General features: G+C 42.1%; 1 protein-coding gene across 17 annotated transcripts in view; it reads left to right on the top strand.

The window, feature by feature from the left end:
* Nucleotides 1-19862, top strand: part of ANKS1A (ankyrin repeat and sterile alpha motif domain containing 1A) — a 245708-nt gene that overhangs the window by 179946 nt on the left and 45900 nt on the right. The window lies entirely within an intron of this gene.

Below are 19862 nucleotides of genomic sequence, written 5' to 3'. Positions count from 1 at the left end.
TTTCACACTGATTCAAAGACAAACTCACCATTAATAGCCATATTATTAAGACATCACATTTAACTCACTTATCACAAGAAGCAAAGTAAGAGCAAATGAATACAATCCTAGTTCATAAGCTTCAGCTCAGTACTCACAAGCCCTGATTCACTGAACATAGTGCCAAACTGAATATCTGTACAGTGACTTATATTATTTTAATTATTTTAAAAAAAAATTACCTGTAGCCCCTTTGGGGGGGCATCCTAAAGGCCATGAGGGGGTCTTCAAAGGGTTTCCCTCCCCCCACTGGCCTCTAGGGCCTCACAGGGAACATTTGAGCATGTGCAGCAGCCATTTTTAAAAATATATTTTTTAAATGGCCGCTAAAAACAAAATGGCTACCGCACATGCTCAAATGGCCTCTGCGATGCCTGTCATGGCCTAGGGCCTCACAGAGGCCATTTGAGCATGCATGGTGGCCATTTTGTTTTTGCTGGCAATTTTAAAAAAATTTTTAAAATGGCGCCCCCCTTCAAGTGGTGCCCGGGGCACGTGCCCTGCCTGCCCTACCCTAGATACGCCCTTGGGTATGTGTGTGGAGACAAAGCTCTGTTTGACAAATGTCAAGAGGGGAGAGAGAGAAAGAGAATATTTTGCAGAAAATTACTTTGGTTTGCACATGCATGTACATCACATAATTTCTCATTTGAATTCTGTAAGCATTTGTGAAACGTTTATTTCTGAATGTGTTAAAACTCCACTAAAAAGTATTGCATTTGAGATGGCATGCATTCTGCCTGGAGTTTAGACTTTGGCTGACATGGAAATTGCCACTTGGGACTTATTTTCTCAAGCAGTAGCCACTGGCCCTCCCCTATACACCCTAAGAAGCTGCTTTCAAAACTCAAGTAAGTTTCAAAAACCAGGCAGTGTTGTTTAATGTTTGTTGTTTTAAATAATCCACTGAATCATACTTGAAATTTTGAGCATGTCTAGCATAGTTATTTGGATCTAGGTTGGTTGTCTGACTGGTTTGCTTTGCGTAGATTAGGGATGTGCATGAACTGGGTTTTGTGGTGGGACAAACCAGTTCATTCCAGTTCAGCCGACCCACAAACCGGTTCGGCGGTTCAAGTGTGGCATGGGGGGTACGAGTGGCACCTTTAAAAGTGAGTAGAGCAGGTCCTTACCTGTGTGCCTGCCACTCCATGCATCTATCTGCTTTGCTGACCACACATCTACTCTGCATGCACTGAGACCATGTGCTGCGTGTTGGTTGCTGGCGGGAGTGCTGCCGCAGCAGGAAGATACATCGAGCAGCAGACATGCAGGTAAGAATGTGTGCTACTCACTTTTAAAGGTGCCGCTCGCTGTTCCGCCACCCCAGTGTTGCACTCAAACTGCCGAACCAGTTCATGGGTTGGCCAACCGGAGTGAACCAGTTTGCTGAACCATGAACCAGTTCACAAACCCTGGTTCGTGCCCATCCCTAGCACAAATCAATCAAGCTATTGGGAGAGTCTGTTAGAAGAGAATGTTAGTATTTAGCCGTGGTCTAAAATAAAACGTTGGTATGGACATGTCTCACTGTGCTGCTTTTCTGTATCCATCTAGTCTTAATTTGCTGTAACCATTGTAGGAATAAGGAAAAATCCTCTCTTCACAGTGCTTAAACCATGGCCATACATGGTCTTTGAAAAAGAAAATGATGCTTTGTCTGCATGCATCAGATTAGTATTTACCACTTGGGATTTGCTCTCATTAAGGTAAATGCTGTGTTGCACTCTGAAAATGTTTAGGAGTATGTGCCCCTGCTAACCGAGCAAAGACCATCTTTTAAAGTGGTGATTCTCTTATATTTAGCAGGGGGAGAGCAACTGGCCCTATCCAGCCCCAGCATAATATCCCTCCAGTGGCTGTTGCTGGTATCTGCCTTATGTTTGTTTTAGATTGTGAGCCCTTTGGGAATATGATACCATTTTATTTATGTGTTTTTCTTTGTAAACCGCTTTGTGAACTTTGGTTGAAGAGCGGTATATAGGTGGTGGCATATACTACTTTTCCAATATATTTATTCTTATTCTTAAGCAGTAGACATAACAAAAGGAATGAGATGATTCTATCTTCCAAAAGGGCTCGCATTCTAAAAAGCACAAGGGAAGTATCAGCAATAGCTACTGGGAGAGGGACACTATGTTGGGATGAATAGAGACAGTTGCTGTGCTTCTGCTAAGTATCAGAGCTGCACCATTAAAAGGTACTTCTCTGCCCATTTTGCAGAGATCTAGACCACTGTGCTTTAGATTGTGTTACCTAGATGAAATGATGACCCATGGTCAGCTTACAAATCGACTAGAAATGGTAGAATAAAAGGAATCCTACAAGATGTTAACAGTTGCCAGAAAGTAATAAAACACCAATCGCAAACAGTACCAATCAAAGACTTAACTAGCAATTGCTAACAATAAATATAAATATAAACTAGAAATTCAGGAAGAACATGCGCATGAAATAAAAAACTGACGTAACCACGTAACATTAGAACAAAACTTCGCCACCTTATATGTAATAGATGGAGATTGATCTGCCAGAAGATAAGAAACACAAAATTCTTCTGAGCATCCTGGAAAGGGTGCCAGACAAGGAGATATCAGGGAGCATCTTAACTCTCTGTAAAACAGGCAACGGTGTAATACATGTTGGATGGTTTCAATCTCCCTATAACCACAAGGGCAGATTCTATCTTCCCTAGGTATACTCTTTATTCTCCCCGCCAGGACAGCCGACAGGAGCATGTCATACCTTGCGCTAAAGAAAGCCCAAAAGAAAGACAAAATGATGGTAAAAATCATATCTCTGATAATTTATTTTAAGGTTGATTTCCTGTGGGTATGTCTTCGTGTTTCCCTATGACAAGATATCATAAGACCATTAACAAGCTTTTTCCTTCTCTTGTTCAATCTATTGATAAATATAATTTGAGAGTTCTAGACTCCAACTAAGAAGGGAGCATTCACTTCAAAGGATCTTCCACTGAACATTATCTATTAAAGGTCTGAGGAGTGTTCAGTGCACTTAAGCTCATAGTAAACCATGAATTAGCACTCTGGGGTTGTTTAGTTTTTGTTCAATATTGTCTACATTTACACTGGCATTATTACAATGGTGATTAAGTAAATCAGTCATGGTTGTCAAACTTCTGTGATCTAAATGAAGGGTAAAAAAAATTTCTGTCACTTTGGTATTTTTAATTTTTATTGGCCTGAAGCTACTAATGACTCAAATGCAATTACTTTCAGTTGTCGGCTTTGGTTCACCTAGTTGCTCTTAACACATGCAGTTCCTTGGGTTGCTGATGACTAGCATTTATATTTATCATATAAGCAGTGTGAAGTTAATATTTTAATCGGATCTGTATTTTTATATTGTAGCTGATATTTTAATTGTGTAATTTTTGTAGTCTTGTTTTAACTTTTATGTGAACCACCTTGAGATTGTTTTAATGAAAGGGGGTGTAGAAATCTAACAATAAAATAAAAGAGACATGGAAGCATTCGGTGAGAAAAACTATGCTTTGGTGGTAGAACATCTTTATAGTCATCTTTTTTATTTGTCTTTCTATGTCCATTTACACATCATCTTGGGAATATAAGGATTGGGACCTCCCTGCCTAACCTACACTATTGATAGGTGGGATTGGTCCATATCAAAAGAACAAGATGCACTCATGGAATATTTAGTAGGGACAAAGACAGAATCCAGTTACTGTAACATCAGTTTTTCAAGAACGGAAGTGCAAACATTTCAGATCCCATTTATAAGAAATTGGGTGGCAAATGATGTGCCCAGTACTTTGGACAGATTTCCAGCATCAAGACTGCAAATAGTAATTGTTGGTGCTTATGATATGAATATGGTTCTCCAGTAATTTTCTGTTGCCAGTCCGCTGTTGCAGATAGAAATTCATCATGCTCTGGACTCATTGGACATAAAGACAGCCCTGCTGAATCAGGCCCAAGGCCCATCGAGTCCAGCATCCTGTTTCACACAGTGGCCCACCAGATGCCTCTGCGAAGCCCACAGGCAAGAGTTGAGGGCATGTCCTCTCTCTTGCGGTTGCTCCCTTGCATCTGGTATTTAGAGGCATAATCTAGCCTCTGAGGCTGGAGGTGTCCTATAGCCATCAGACTAGTAGCTATTGATAGATCTCCATGAATTTGTCTAAGCCCCTTTTAAGGCCATCCAAGCTAGTGGCCACCACCATATCCCGTAGCAGAGAATTCCATAGATTAATTATGCACTGTGTGAAGAAGTACGTCCTTGTGAGTCCTGAAATTCCCAGCCATCAGTTTCATGGGATGAGCCCTGGTTCTAACGTGACAGAGGTAGGAAATTTTCTCTCTGTCCACTCTCTCTACTTCATGGATAATTTTATACACCTTGATCATGTCTCCCCATAGTTGCCTCTTTTCCAAACTAAAAAGCTCCAGATGCTGTAGCCTTGCCTTATAAAGGAGGTACTCCTGGGCCCTGCTCACCTCGGTTGCCCTCTTCTGCACCTTTCCTGGTTCTATAATGTCCTTCCTAAGATATGGTGACCAGAACTGCATTATGGCATTATAATTGCATTTTTATTTTCAATCCCCTTCCTAATTATCCCTAGCATGGGATTTGCCTTTTTCACAGCTGGCGCGCACTGAGTCAACACTTTCAACGAGCTGTCCACCAAAATTCCAAGATTTCTCTCCTGGTCAGTCACTGACAACGCAGACCTCATCAGTGTATTTGTGAAGCTGTTTTTTTTTTTTTGCCCCAATATGCATCACTTTTTACTTGCTTACACTGAACCGCATTTGCCATTTTGTCGCCCACTCACCCAGTTTGGAGAGATCCTTTTGGAGCTCTTCACAATCTGTTTTGGATTTCACCACCCTAAATAGTTTAGTATCATCTGCAAATTTAGCCGCTGCTTACCCCAACTTCTAGATCATTTATCAACAAGTTAAGGAGCACTAGTCCCAGTACCAATCCTTGAGGGACCCCACTTCCTACTTCCCTCCATTGTGAAAACTGTCCACTTATTCCTACTCTGTTTCCTGTTGTTCAACCAGTTACGAATCTACACATGAACTTGTCTGTTTATCCCATCACTGCTAAGTTTACTCAAGAGCCTTTGTTGGGGAACTTTGTCAAAAGCCTTTTGGAAGGCTTTTGGTGCCTGGACACCACTCACAATTAAGTCCAAGATCTCTTTCACTCCGGTTGATTCTGCAGCCAACTGTTGTAAGGCACAGTCATTTAGCAAGAAATGTCTAGAAATTTGGCCTCTCTGTCAGTTACCCGAATGTGAATTTGACCAGTCTGTGTGAGGGCAGTGTAGGAGAAGAATGGCAATTCAACTCACATTCACAGAGCAAAGCCAGTTTAGGGAGAATTCAGCCAAATAAGAGGTCTGGAGACAGTTCTTTAAGTGTGAAGAACAAGGATTTATTTAAAGAAGTTACAAAAGGATAGGAAAGCTGAGCTTAAGGTTGAAAGGGGAGAGAGATTAAACGAACAGCCATCTCTGGAAAGACAAAAATGGAGACTAACAGTGGAAGAAAAAAGAGGGGAGGGGTCCAGAACTTTTATCTATGACCCTAAAATACCCCAGTGATAACTATAAGATATTGCAGCTGAGAGCTGATGCTGCCAGGGTCCTAACTCCAACAGTTAATTGAAGTCACCCATTATTACAGCTCTGTCTCTTTGAAACTTCTCTGATTTGCTTCTCCAATGCCAAGTCACTTTCAGCATTTTGATCCAAATGGCAATAGCACATCCCTAGTAACACACTTGGTTTCAGTCCTTGTATTGTCACCTATAATGCTTCTGTGGAGGACTCAGGTCCTCCTAGGTTTTCTAGCTTGTTGGATTCTATCTCTTCCTTAAAATACAGTGTTACTCCACCCCCAATCTGCTCCTCCCTCTCCTTTCTGTAGAGTTTATATCCAGGAATAACAGTGTCCCACTGGTTCTCATCATTCCACCAGGTTTCCATTATGCCCACTATATCGATGTTTTATTTAGCAATCAAGCACTCCAGCTCACCTATTTTGGCTCAGAGCCCTCTGGCATTGGTAGATGCGCTATTATGTGTTTCCATTTGCTCTACTCCTGGTTCCTCACCCAAGGAAGGGGTTCCTTCTAAGGGAGCATTCCCCTCTTCCTCAGACTGATGTCCTCCTTCCCTGACCTTCATTCTCCCTGTCAGCAGAGGAGCTGTCAGCTTAGGAGTGGGATGCCTCTATCACATCTCTGGGGGTCTTACCCACATACCTCTCTGCCTCCCTGAGCTTCTCCAGGTCAGCCACCTTGGCTTTGGGGGAATGAACTTGTTCTCTGAGAGCCAGGAGCTCTTTGCACCAAGTATACACTCAGTAATATGTGAAATACTCTGTGCAAAACATGGGGAAGCACCACCTCCCTGCTACGGTAGAACTCTACCTTCATAACTGGTTGGGGTATTTTGTTTTGTTTTGGTTTTTTGTTTTGGTTTGGGGTTTTTTGTTTGTTTGTTTGTTTTTTGCTATTTAGAATATATAGAGCTTGTTTACTTGAAAGCAAAGTCCTAGCTGCAGTTGTCAGCTAAGTAAAGGTTTTAACCACCCCAAGCCATTTTTGGAAGGACGGCATATTAAATAAATAGATAGATAGATAGATAGCTCTATCTTCTAAGCAAATTACAAAAGTGACATAGTACTCACTACCTCCTGCTCAGTGTCTCCTTTGTGATAAAGGGGGACTGCTTGTGTGTCTCCTTGCACAGTTCCCTGCCAAACGCCTTCGATATCTCTTTGAAAACCCCTGTTAGCAAAGCTCATGGGAACAGCGTTTCTCTGGTCTGAGCCTTGTCTTCAAGATCTGCTTCCAAACTGAGTTCCAAACCTCAGGAATGTGGCCCCTCCCTCAAGTTGTGTGACTCACCGGGAGCTAATCCCCCACCTAAACAAATTGCTGTGTCAGAAATACAGCCCTCTAGCCAGCCAGAAATCAAACCCTAGAAAAGACTAAATGTAACAAACTTAGCTTGTCCTTTCACCTTTATTTTCTTGTTAGTTTATTTATTTATATATCTGCCTGTTCGCTTGCTTGGTGTCTTCTTTAGGAGATAAATTAAAGTTTGCTGCCTCGTCTGGTCTGAACCTTGTCTTCAAGATCTGCTTCCAAACTGACTGCACTTTTTCTAGCATTAAGTGCTGAGACAGTTCTATAGAAGTATTAGGCAATGCATTATTTCTTAAGACAGCTGTTTTGAAATTCCATTGGAGAATCCTGCAGCTCTTTGAAAGCCTATTAGTCAGGCCTGCTCAACTTAGGCCCCCCAGCTGTTTTTGGGGGGGAGTGGCAATTATGTTTTCATAATTCCCAGCCACTGTGGCCAGTAGTCAGGAATTGTGGGAGTTGTAGGCCAACATCTGCGGGAGGGCTAAAGCTGAGTTGCCCTGCTATTAGGGCTCCATGGACTGAAGTTCAGCAATGGCAGACAAACCTCCATAAAAGGTACCACTTTTGATCCCGCCTCCTGCACAGTTGTTGGGTATGTGCTAGGCACACAGTTCCATTTCACAGTGTAGAATAATGAGGCTCAATATGGTATGACCAGCACCCCATGTGAAATGAATTGCACTCTGGAATGTGTCTCCAAATTTTCTGTAGTGTCCAGTGTTTCCATACAAATATGCACAGATTCCTGACAGAATAAAGTGATGTGGATGGGTTCCTCAAGGCTAAGATGTTGGAAAACCTCTGATTTTCACAATTTGGGGGAAAGGTATAAACTTTGGAAAGTGGCAGGTATTAGTAAACAGCTGACTTACCTGTATTAGTTGATAGGGCACTAATCCTATATTAGCGCTGTAATGCTTTTGCAAAAGGTTGGTGCTGCTACAGCAGCAGAAATACCTCCTGCACTAATTCAGCCTAATCCTAACTGTCCATGTACTGTACTGCATTGCAACAAGGAAGATGAGTTGCTACTATTGTAATTAGTGTGTAACCTTCTTTAAAATACACTACAAGTTCCTGTTAACTTTAAGGTGGTCCTGGTGTAGTATGTGTCCACTGTTTAATAACCATGTTGTTTTAAAGCAGTATGCAGTTTGTCAACAAGTGATGTTTGCATATAGGAAATGAATATTGTGGGTGAGACCACACATCAGAATATATAATGGTTTTAAAAACCATAGATAGCTAGACGTCTTGAGTGCCGGATGTTCCAACAGATTTCCAGGGTTGTAGTCTTGCTGTTTCAATTTGGTATTGTTTAGCAGTCTGGAGTTATTGGTTCAGCAGTTTCTTTGACTTGCAAGTAAATTGGGAAGATAAACTACTGAATAGCAATGAAACATTGCCCTTCTTCATCTTAAGCTTTTTAGATCTTCCAATGGTTCTCATCTCTCACCTGATGCTGCATAGAAGTTAGTTGAGAAAATCTTCAGTGACCTTGTGAGTTCAGCCTGCATTTTGGACTCTGTACTTGGTATTGCAAGGACAGCTTTGCTCTTTAGAATATACTCTGTGCTGTTGTACACTACTAATAAATTCATCATATAAGCAGAACAATTCTTTGAAAAATGGTGCCAAGTCAAAACTAGCATCTTTCTAGTCCTTAGAAAATGTTGATCATAGTTCCTGCTAATGCCATAGCAAAGTGTTGTTGATCAGTGAGTGCTCTCCATTTGCATCAGTATTCTTCTCCATGGGAAACTGAATGAAGAGAAAGCAAGGAGGCAGTTCACATGGCAAGTCTGTTTGTTTGCTGAGTACTATATAGTGGGTTGTAGACCCACTGTGACACATAATGTTGTATGTATATCTGTATGCCAGATTCACCTAAATATGGTGATGATACCTTTATGGAAATTCAAGCAAGTCCTTACTTTTGTATTAATTAAATTTTAATTTTTAAAAAAGATAAATATTAGTGTTACCCATTCTGAGCCAGGAAGCTTTAGGGAGCCCCCCCCCCGCCCCTGCCATTCTGGTGTTTGAACCACATAGGATTGTTTTTCTTTTGTTTTATACAAAATCTCTAGTTTTTTGCACTTGTGTTATAAAACAAATGACCTGAGGTACTAGCTACAAATCTGTGTTTATACATTTTGGGGAGGGTGCTGCTTGTCCTGTCTAGATAATGCTGCTGTGAAACTGTGACATACCTGGGATCCTACTAATGGTCCTGAACCCCCAAAGCTGACTTGTAAGCCAGATTAATGTGGTGTCGTCTACTAGCCCATCCTAGCCACCAGGCTAAACTCCTTGAAAATAAGTAGCTGCCATCACTTGCTGGCTCAGAGATCAGCAGGGTTCTTCTATAATGTATCTGCCTGAGCAGTATCAAGGCAAGAGTGTGAGATGGATACACTTTGCTCAGAATATAGCCAAACCAGAATATAAGGGCTTTTTAAAAATAAAATAAAAATGAGGGGTTTATTCAGAATGCATGACTCCATGAACAGACAGGTAGTTAATAAAAGAAGAAATGATGCTAACTGATGAATTAGACTAGAACCAAAGTTATTCTTTTTAGTAGCTTTCTTCATCACCAACTTCTGTCATCCTTAATCCTTCAACTGTTGTACACACCCACCTGTCACACACTCTTACTCTGCCCAACATTCCATCTCACTCTCAAGCTGTCAGTCATCCTCCCATTATAGAAGTAACCCCCCCCCCCAATCACAACAAATGCTATTAAATACACTGCTTTCTCAGTTGAAGTTGAATATATTGATATATTATATTGGCCCTTTCAACCTTACTGAATCTTTCTCTTTCCCTGCCCCTCAATCTCCTGCACTAAATTCTGAAAACCACCTGCTGCCTATGCCTTTAGTGAGCTAAAAATACAAATAAATAATGTTCTGGTGCTATTTTCATTTTTGATTAGGAATTGTTTATGAGGATCATTCTGCATCTTGTACTGTCTCTGAAGTGTCCTTGCCTGTGCTCCGTACACTGTTGGAGATAAGGGCATTTTACTGGATGAACTGTTGCCCTTCTAAAGGCTATAGAGAGAGGGGCCTGAGAGAAAACTGGTTAGAATCACAGAGGGTAACAAGCAAAGGGCAATTTGAGACTTAATGAAGGTGGAGTTCTTGTATTCTTTTTCAGTAAGCCAAAGACCAATTTTGAAATAGTAATTCTTGCAATGTCAACCTTGCTGCATTTAGGGAATTGGCCATTAGGTTAAACAATATACTGGTAGCAAGGGATGGACTCTTAAGTTCTGAAGGCTTTGTTTGAATCATAACCTGTGACATTATAACATTGTCAGGAGTATCTAATCTATCTTGCTGAGTTAAAGTAATGTATCTTCAAAGCTTTGTGAAACAGCAGACACCCAGACGGAACAGCCCATGACATCTTGTACACTGGTGTCGTTGGGGAGATGAAGCAGGGACGGAGCCACCATTGTGCAAATGGGTTCAAAAAACCCTGGCTGCTGCCACGTTCAGGGGCCGTGCCTCGTGCCCCAGCCACATCCCATGTCTGATGTCAGATACAGGGGCATGGTTTAGCTTAGCCAGAGCTGGTTTCTCACCCTGACTGGAAACGCATCTCCCTACCTTTTAAAGCAGGGAGAGCTACTCCCGGCCATGCTGCAATCACGGCGCTGTCCAGAATTTGCTCGCAAATGGGGTGCACACCCCATTGGCGAGCGAAGCCACACACCCTGAGTCTGACATCGGATGCAAGGGGCATGGCTGGGGGCAGGCTGAACTGGGGCTGCCACTGGGATGGGGTGTCACCAACCTGGGATTTCTCCAGCTCCCAAGATGCCCACAGGATCATGTGGGCCATAGGATGCCCAAACTCTCTCTAGCAGCCTCTTCACTCTTCATCTCCTGCCGCTGCTTTGTTTCTGCAGAGGGTGCTGCCTCTGGCATGCTAAAAAGATTCCTTAACTTAACCAGTGCTGGCCCCTTCTCCCTATCCCTGCAGAACAAAGAGCCTATGGCCTCTGCTTCTGCAGTACTGGCTGTGTGATCTCTTCCCCTCTGGAGGGAGCAAACTGGGCTGCTCTATGAAAGTGACTTGAACATCATTTTTCTGTGGGGGTGGTGTGGTATTGGTGTGTGATCTCTCTTTCTGGGGGTGGGGGTGCCCTTCCCCTGCTCCCTGCTGCTCAGTGCTTCATTTAGTCTCTGTTTGCCTTTCTCCAAGAGAGAGATTTTCTTTTCTCCCTCGTTTGGAAGCCACTGTTGTGGATGGGGTTTGGTGTAGTTTTTTGTTTTGTTTTTTTAATCTATTGCTAGAGCAATAGGAAAGACCAAATCTTAGGATGCTGGGAATTGTGTGCAATCTTCTTTATTCATGTAGCAATAATGTACCCGACATGTTTCAGCTATAAATTCTCTTTAAGGGCATTTATCCAATAATCTTATAGGAGATCTCAATTTAAAAAGAGGACTTTGGGACTCTTTTTAAATCAAAATCTCCTATAAGATTGTTGGATAAATGCCCCTGAAGAAAGTTTATAGCTGAAATGCATTGGATACATTATTACTAAATCAATAAAGAAGATTGCACATAGTTGCCGACATCCTAAGACTTAGTCCTTCCTATTGTTTTTTCATTGGATGTGCACCACCACCACCCTTTTTTGGGGTGGGGGGCGTTTTCAATTTTGCTAGAGCAAAAACTGTGTTTGGGTGTTTGAGTTGCCATGTGGTGACTGATTGTGGTCATGGGTTCTAAATTCTATGCTGGCTGGCTTTAATCTGGTCTGTGGGTTTTTTTCCTTCTGTCTTTGTCTTGTTTAAGATATATTTATATACTGCTTCTCAACAACAAAAAAGTTACATAGCAGCAAAACATTTAAATATTCACTGCCCTGGAATAGCTCACAGTTGGTGGGGCGGGCGGGCGGGGAGGAGGGGCAAGTGGAGAATCCTGGAGCATTTTTATGCCAATAACAATGATGGGAAAAGCTTAGACCAAAGTTCTTGTTGCTTGGGCATGGTTTTGGTAAAGTATATTTCCTTTCCACTTTTCTATTCATCTCTGGTAGTCACAAGAAAGGGCAAGATCTAGATATAATATTTTCAAAATTGATAAATTGCAGTAAAACATTTAAAAAATCAACCAGTAGACCTGAGTTACTTCAAACTGAACACACACAGAGTCTTATTCTCACATGTGAAATGTTTATAATAGTAGTAGTAATTCTGTAGTTAATTGATATTGTGATTCAGTAGAGCCAGCCAAAGGTAGTGTGCCACTGAGTTGGTGTCAACTCCTGGCAACCACAGAGCCCTATGGTTGTCTTTTGGTAGAATACCTAATGACGCAGCGGGGAAATGACTTGATTAGCAAGCCAGAGGTTGCCGGTTCGAATCCTTGCTGGTGTGTTTCCCAGACTATGGGAAACTCCTATATTGGGCAGCAGCGATACAGGAAGATGCTGAAAGGCATCATCTCACACTGCATGGGAGATGGCAGTGGTAAACTCCTCCTGTATTCTACCAAAGAAAACCACATGGCTCTGTGATTGCCAGGAGTCGACACACTTTACCTTTAGAGCCATCCAAGGCCATTGTGCCTCTGGGGAGGAGACCTGGACTTTGTTAGCAAGCGGGAGACTACACATGAGCACTGTATGATATTCCCCTTATGGGATGGGTCTATAGCTCAGTGGAAGAATATTTGCATGCAGAGGTGCACCTAGGTAATTTTGGAGCCTGGACCTAGTGGGTTACTGAGGGGCCCCTCGCAAAATAAGCATCCTCCACCCTACCCCCCCCCCACTAGCCCCATGGTTTCATACCTCTTCCCATTATCATCCAAGGGGTGGGGGTGGGGGGTTCAGTTCCAGAGGTTTTTAAAATTTTCTGCCGTGAAACAAACCACTTACAGGATTTTTTATTTTATTTTAAAGAAAAAAAATATTTAAGAACAGGTTGACCAATCCACTTCAGATTAGAGGTGCAGAGCCCTCCCACCCTGTCCTACATCTATGCTCAATATCAAAGCCCTATGCCAAGCCATTCTAAAGGGTGGGGCAAAGGGGGGGTGCTTTACCCTTTTTTATGAAGGCAAGGGGCAGATTCTTCCACATGGGGGTGGAATGATGGTCCAAGGGGGTGGCTTCAGTTCCAGAAGTTTTTGTAACTTTCTGCCATGAAACAACCCACTTATAGGATTTTTTAAATTATTTTTTTAAAAAGCAAAATTTTATTAGAGATTGACCATTCCACTTCATATTTGAAATATGGAGCCCTCCCACCCTGCCCTACATTTGTGCCCAGTATAAAAGCCCTGTGACAAGCCATTCCATAAATATACAAAGGGAGGGGATAAGTAAAAAAAGTAAACCACATACCTTCCATTATTACAAAGTCAGAGGAGGTAGGCACTGCTCAGTACACAGGGCAGGGGCCAGTGGTGTGCTGGCCACTCTGCCTTCAGACTGGCTGCTTGAGAATGCCCAGTCCAACGCCATGTGTGTGCAGCTCAGAGAGCTGCTTGCTTGGTCTACCCCAGCCAGCTCCACTGGGCCTAGGAATTCGAGCTGCATGCGCTCTGGGAAGCAACCGTGAAGGAAGGAAGGCACAACCCAAACTGAGTCAGCCGTGCCCCCTGACTACCACCAGTAGTAGGCTTTTTTGTTTTTAAGTGGGGGCATTGAGGAAGCACTGAATTTTGCTCTCTCATTTCCCATGAAATGGGAGAGAGATTGGGGCAAGATGGCTGGGGCCCTGTAGTGGGTCTTGCTGGGCAGGCACATGGTCACCTGTCCACATGGCTGCTCACCATCTAGGCCCCCAGGAGAATATTTGGAGCCCCCCCCCGGTGGGTCTTGGTGCGTTGCACACATGGCTGCCCACTGGTTGTGGTGGCACACTGCGGCCGGCACTGTCGCCATAGGGGGACATCTAGGCCCTCGGGGGGATATATGGAGGGCTGCCCCCCTGGCAGAGGACCAGACCTCAGACCAGACCTCCAATCCAAAGAGCACCGCTGTTTGCATGCCTGCACGCAGAAAGTACCAGATTTTCTCCCTGAGTGACTCTTGCCTGTAACTTTTAAGAAGCCGCAGCCAGTCGGTGTAGATAACACTGAGCTAGATGAATCAAGGGCCTGACTCAGTATGGCAGATTCCTATGTTCCTCTGACTGAGGCAGGCTGAGGTAGGGCAAATTAATGTGGAAAGTGTGGGGGGCAGGTAGTTATGGCATGCATGAACTGAATGAGCATTAAAGGTGCCAAAGCAAGTCCTGCTTGCTAACTATATAACTTGCAATATTATAACAGCTCTTGAGTGACTTGGCAGAAAGATTTGAAATTGCCCACAAAGAGTGGATTCTCTGATGTCACTGCATTTTCTGCCATGAGTAACAAAAAGCTGGACCAATTCTCCAGACTCAACACACAAAATGCTAGCAAAATGTGCTTCCACCATATGAATTTTGAGAGCTTTCTGCCTAACCATTCTGGAACTATATCATGGGGTGCAAAAAAAGAGGAGTACTAACATAAGATAACAGCAGCACTGCTGGATCTAGTCCCACATTCTGTTTCCCACAGTGGCCTACAAGATGCCTCTGGGAAGACCACAAGCAGGAGATAAAGGCATGCCTTCTCTCCCACTGTTGCTCCCATTCAACTGGTATTCAGAGGCATCTTGCCTCTGAGCTTAGAGGTAGCCTATAGCCATCAGACTAGCAGCCATGGATAGACCTGTTCTCCATGAATTTGTTTAAACCCCTTTTAAAGCCATCCAGGCTGGTGGGCATCACCACATCCCATGGTAGAGAATTCCATAGATTAATTATACTCTATGTGAAAAAAGTACTTCCTTTTGTCAGTCTCAAATTTCCTGGCAGTCATTTCATGGGATGACCCCTGGTTCTAGTGTTGTGAAAAAAGGAGAAAAAATGCTCTCTATCCACACTATGCATAATTTTCTAGACCTTTGTCATGTCTTCCCTTAATTTTTGAAGAAAATGGGTGATTTTTGGCAGGGTTGTTTTTATAAGGTTGTTTTGTTTTTTGTCTTTTTTAAACAGCCTGCATGTTTGTGTACAAAACAATAAAACTGCATTAACCATGCAATTGTATTGGTATTGTGTATTTGAGGTGTGATCATTTGGGGTTGTGGGTATAGGTGTGGCTATTGGGATGGGCGTTGGTGTGGGAACTGTCATGGAGAGCGCCTGCATTTCTGAATGTACGACCACGCCACTGATTCTTGTACCACTTTGATTTCCCATGGTTGCATTAAGAGATGTTCTGCCAGGTTTTGTGTCTCTCCAATACATCTTGTTTTCAAAATCTTGCCAGGAGGCACCACTTGGTGAAGACTTTCTTCTGCTTTAAAATACGCATCTCCTCTCACAAGCAATTAAGTAAAAATGACTCTTCGCTCTCCTTTGGATTTTCTGCCTGTGTGTTGAGTTCTGTCTGCTCATCAGAGAAACTAAAATAGCCTTTGCCATTTAACCCCATAGAGTCAGCCTCTAGAAAGCAGAATTTTCATAGGCAGCCTTGGGGGAGGTACAAGAGCTATATTTAAATTGGAAGGTGGGGGCATTTCAGTAGAGCGTAGGGAACATTTTACTGGAAGGGGGCACATCTCAGCAGGGTTGAAAGCACAAGACTATAATGATTTACTGAATATTATGCTATGCATATTAAGTAGCTTTTAGCATGGTGCTTGGCAGTATTGCAATATATATATAAATGAGGGATAGGAGATTGAATTCCCCAACCACCAGATTGTGTATATATTAACACTGCTTTCTGATTGTACAAATAAAGGATAAACTGGAGCCGGTGGAGAATGCGCATGAGGCACCATGGGCGAACTCTGGAATCTGTAGTGCTACCATTGATGCTTAAAATGTAAACATGAACAAGTCACTTAGTGGAGGCAGTTACATAGTGCTGTTTTTTAATAAGGGAAAGGTTGAAGAATTTTTAAAAATGATTTATATGTGTGATGCACTAAATCAGTGATATGAAGGCTGATCATTGGCAACTGATCATTTTTAACTGATCATTCAGTTTAAAACAGCCTGTTCCTGTGAGTTACAAAACTGGTAAAGCCACAGCATAACATCTGGTAACCTAAAAGGGAACAAACATTTAGCTTCTTCAGCTATTCTCATGAACTTGTTTCCTGATTGTTGCCTTGCAGATGAGATTCAATATTAATTAAAAGGAACCTTAATTTGGCAGTATTATTTTACAGCGAAAGAGGTAAGCATGGAAATCAGTACAATATATGTGCAGATATAGTACTAGTAGTTTTGTTGCGTTATTTTTACCAGAATCTGATTATATTTATAGACTCAAATGATTAATAGAGCTTAAAGGTAAAGTTGTGCCATTGAGTCAGTGTCGACTCCTGGCAACCACAGAGCCATGTGGTTTTCTTTAGTAGAATACATGAGGAGTTTACCATTGCCATCGCCCACGCAGTATGAGATGATGCTTTTCAGTGCCTTCCACAAACAGCACTCTGTGCATGTATGCATGTGCTTTGGATACTGCCATATAAAACTCTTTGTTAACCATGTCTTGAAAAAAGCAAGCAAAAGAGAAGAATCCTCTGCTATTTGTACTGCACACCCTCTTATCAAGTGTGTGGCTTACATCACAGTGTGCATCACAGTGTTTCATATATAAAGAAAACAATCTAGATCACACTTTCAAGCAGATGGCAATTTTAGAGGTCTCAAATGGATCTCCAGTGTGTTATTACTATGTTCCCAGTAAGCAGCCTTCACAAAAGTTGATTATTTTTACCAGGGAGGTCTGATATATTCACCCTCAGCATGCTCTCTAATTGAAAATGGACTTGTGCTAATGGTCATCAGAGAATTCTCTTCTCCGCCCTTTCAGTGGCTTTTGCTTAAACATGTTGACAGCTGACACAAGAAGGAAATTTCAGATGGCCAGATGATATTTGGCATCTTATTCAAAAGCATGTTGTATGAATCTGTTTTTAATAAAGCAGTAATTCAACCCAGAGTTGTCTCTCTCCCGTCACTGCTTATGTGGGTGATTGTAGTACACACCCTAATATAGCCTTTTGTGAGATTTTGAATGTTAGCTTTGGGGCTTTAAAAATGTGGACATTGTACCATTTATCCTCCTTTTAATTCTCTGTTCTGACAATCATATGAAGGAAATGGAGCTTCAGGATAGTTTGCAGAAAGATCTGTGTACATTTTAATTTGAGTCGTACCTTTTTGTATATACAGATGTGTAATGTCTAGGGCACTAGTACAGGGTAGTTTAAGTCTGGATTGCAAATAATGAAGGTGCCTTTTGATCTTGGTTTCAAGAATAGAGGGAGTATTCTGAGCCTGGATCTGTTTAGCTTTTAAATACAACTAGATATATAGTGAAGTGACTGTTGATCATTGCCTTTGTTAAGCACTGTGTACTCATTGATTCATTCTTCCACACTTCACATGTGAGGATAATGAGCTTTGTAGAGAGAGTGTAATGATGAAAGTCACTCCTCTGGAGAGGGATGGGTTACTCCATCTCCATGGAGACACATGATAGATTACAGTGATACTGACCTTCCCTGGATTGTTGGCATGCTCTAAAATAAATTCAATTTTCTCTCTCTGGCCCTCAAGGGAGTTCAAGCAAAGATGAGCTTTTCCTTTATGCCAGTGCAGTGCACTAGCAAGGCTGACTAGGAGGAAAGTGTAGGCAGTTGAAGCTGCACCAAGAGAATTCTGGATGGTTAAGCGTTGATCAAAGAGATGCATGATGAAAGCAAGCATGGATGAAATGGGAAGGTCATGTAAATCAATCTACTAAAATTTATTGGATGGAAAGGGATGCAGTGAAGCTGACAATGAAAGTAGGCTGTGGATAGCTTCAATCAAGTAGCTGGCGAGCATACAGTACACTTGAGATGATGGCTTCTCAAATGTAGCCATCAGGCATTTTGGATGTAGCTACTGAGGCATGGAGGTAAAAATGTGGGGTCTGCAGAGAAGCAGGGATGCAGTGAAGCAATAGAGGACAGCTGCAGCAGAAGCAAGAGAACTATTGATGGTAGGGCCTTAGATCATGGGGGCTTGCTTCTTTGGAGTGGGGGCGAATGTGACCTCCTTGTTGATTAATTTCCATGATTACAGATCTGTCTAATCACAGATGTGATTAGAGCAGGATATCCATTAGATCTTACAGATATCCTCTGTAAGGATATCTATTAGATCTTTTATTCACTTTATTGACCTGAATATAGAAAGTGGGGGGGTGAATTGCAACAGGAAAAACATTAAAAGGGCCATACTTGCCGCTATTACACATATAGCCACAAATAAAAATCAGTTTGAGGATCTACTACTACTAGAGCAAACTACTACATCTACTACTCTAGAGCAAATGTTTGGTGTTTCAATTTATTGTTTCAAAATCCTCAAAAGGCAACAGACGAGAATTTTAATTGGAAGCTTTATGGGAAAGAAGCTATAGTAAACTTCTCTTTTCAGGTTGTCTGCAAGAATTTCAGGAGCTAACTAGAAGCTGCTTAAGCTTGTTTCGTGGTTTTGAATTAAAATGATCAGATGACTGAAAAAGTCTTATCCAATATCATCAGTTTATTAATTTGACCAGTAATTTATCCAGTGTCATTATCGACTGCAATTTATCCAATATCAGCCATTTAAAAACAAACAAACTTATTTTGCTATTTTGGCAAAAAAACTTAAATGTAAAAGCCATTTCCCACTACATTTCCCCCCTGCTAGAGAAGCCTTAAGAGAAACAGAGCCCCTCTAGAGCCCCAGCACCATTCTGGAAGGCATGCACAGAGCCCTGGCAACGGTCGTTTTTCCATTGCTTTCCCCATAGAGCTTTATGGGGAAAGTGCTGGAAAGGACTACTTGTCAAGGTTCCACATGCATCTTTCAGGATGGTGCTGGGGCTCAGGAGGGCTCAGTTTTCCTTAAAGGACTCTCACCAGTGCTGGGCAAGTGAGACACTGCACAGTGGGGACAGTTGCCTCCATCCAGTGCTGGGGAGCTATGCAAAATATTTGGTTTCAGCCAAAGCGTCATACAGGCCTAATAAACAGTTATGGAATCACAAGTTGATAGGAGCTGCCCCTGGCTCATGAAATGCAATAGCACTATATTATGTTAAATTCTTCAGATTGTGGTATGAAGAGTTTCAAGAAGCAGGGGAAAGCAGCAGCAGCAGCAGACTTTCTACAAGGCAACAGCTGTGATGCTGTTCACATTTCTCCTTTTAAAAACCTTTTTATAGCTTTATGCTCTAGCAAGAGTAGGAGAGTGTACAGCTGTTGGGAGAAAGCTTGGGGCCAAGCTGCTGTTTACAGCAGAGGCATGGCTGAGTGTTTCAGCTGTCGAGAGTGGGAATCCACATTTAACAAAGCATTTTTTAAAGTTACAAAAAGTCACTGATGGAGGAGGAAAATTGAGTAGTGGCCTTGTCACTTTCACTTGGCTGCAGCAGGAGATGAGTGAGCAATGATGCTTCCATCAGCTCAGCTAGGTTCAGCTGTCATTGGCTCCTCCCTTCTCGCTACTGTCTCCGGCAGTGACCATTCTACCTTGGTCATTATGTAGCTTCATTATGAAATGGCTTGAGGGAATTGGCACTAGAATATGCTTATTTTACATATTGTAAAATAATAGTACATATTTTACATATTGTAAATTTATTTGTTTGTTTATCTTACTTATTCTGCTTATATTTTACTTATTTTACTTTTACTTATACTTATTTTACATATTGTAAAATAATAGAATATGGTTGGTGGGTAGACCAGTCCTCCACTCCGTACTTAGTGCACCTGCCCGTCTCAGAGAAGTGGTCTATTTGCCAACCCCAGTTGGTAGACC

This window comes from Hemicordylus capensis, chromosome 4, assembly GCF_027244095.1.
Source record: "Hemicordylus capensis ecotype Gifberg chromosome 4, rHemCap1.1.pri, whole genome shotgun sequence".
Taxonomy (NCBI): Eukaryota; Metazoa; Chordata; class Lepidosauria; order Squamata; family Cordylidae; genus Hemicordylus; species Hemicordylus capensis.
Note: the sequence above shows the minus strand (reverse complement) of the source record. Positions and strands in the feature narration are given on the sequence as shown.